This window comes from Aplysia californica, unplaced genomic scaffold (assembly GCF_000002075.1).
Source record: "Aplysia californica isolate F4 #8 unplaced genomic scaffold, AplCal3.0 scaffold00402, whole genome shotgun sequence".
Taxonomy (NCBI): Eukaryota; Metazoa; Mollusca; class Gastropoda; order Aplysiida; family Aplysiidae; genus Aplysia; species Aplysia californica.
Window position 1 is genome coordinate 518,504 of NW_004797672.1, and position 1,402 is coordinate 519,905.

A 1,402-nucleotide genomic window follows, 5' to 3' on the forward strand; every position below is an offset into this window, starting at 1 on the left:
CACACACACACACACACACACACACACACACACACACACACACACACACACACACACACTCATAGTTATATTATATTGGCTAGTATAAACATAGCCCAAAATAAATTCATTTATTTATCGATTTCTCTGGTTCTCTTCTTTTATCTACTCTTGTCTGTCTGTCTGTCTGTCTGTCAGTCTGTCTGTCTGTCTGTCTGTCTGTCTGAGTATACGTAAACAAATGCATGAGATAAGACAAGTGACAAACATAAATTCGAAAACAAAATAACAGCAGATGACAAGAACGCAATAATGTCGAACCAGGGAAAACGTTTATTTATTTATTTATTTTTAAAAATCTTTCTAAGAATGTGTAATTATTTCTGCTGCTGACTTCCTGTCAGTCAGTTCTCGGATTGTAACCCAATGGAAATAGACAGACACATACAATTTACTACACGTGGAGTTTGTTCAATTTATAAAAATATGAAATTACAACAGATAAGTGACACTTAAAGAGAATGGCATTAAGGTCGCTTCTAAGGACAAGTAGGCTAACCCGGATTTCGGGGGTTTCCAGAAATCTTGATCTACACCAAAAAATGGGTATTGCCCTACCTATAGGAGACGTTTGGTTTCATTGGTGTGTGTATTTGTTTGGTTGTAGAGAAAACTCTTCTTGTCTTTTAAAGAAACTGAACAAGGGTCCAAAAACTTTACCTTCGATTTTCTCAAAACAGCATTTTTCGGGATAGATCCCTTGTGCTTTAAAGAGACCAATTGAAAGTCTACAAATTTGATTCTAGTGTTAGTTTTGTCCTATATCTCCCTTTGTGGACTTTGAGAAGCAACTCATTTCGTCTGCTCGTCCAATTGACAAAGCCAAGGATTCGATAAGAAGGTTCAATGGATTTGGCAACAGGGATTCCGTTTCAGCACAAAGACCTCAGCATAATGTGAGGCACCGTGGTGGAATCAGGCTCTCGTCAAAATAATCAAAGTGAAGAAACTTGCATTTTCCTCATGTTTGTGAATTTTTATCAAATTTTTGTTTTTGGGCTCAACACCTTTCATGCCCATTAAAGAACTAATTCCTGTGTGGATTTTTCTGAAGAACGTTGATTAAAAGAACAAAAAAATGCAAATTTTCTGTTACCACCGACTCTTAAGTTAAGGAAATAACTAATCTTTGGAGGCCATTTTCTCACTAATTTGACCTCTGAAAACAGGTGACCCCCACATTCTTCATTCGCAAATATCTCGACTTATATTCAAGATAAATGCATGTTTTTTCCATCCAAATATAGACAAGTGAACAAGCTGTAAGATGATACCAATAACTCTACATGCCCCAAAATTGACGAGAGCCTGATTCCACCATGCTGCCTCTTATATACATGTTTGTATGTACATATTTTACACA

At 36.5% G+C, this 1,402-nt stretch overlaps 1 protein-coding gene across 1 annotated transcript in view; it reads right to left on the bottom strand.

The window, feature by feature from the left end:
* LOC101855662 (probable serine carboxypeptidase CPVL) overlaps positions 1–1,402 on the bottom strand; it is a 5,274-nt gene that overhangs the window by 1,106 nt on the left and 2,766 nt on the right. The window lies entirely within an intron of this gene.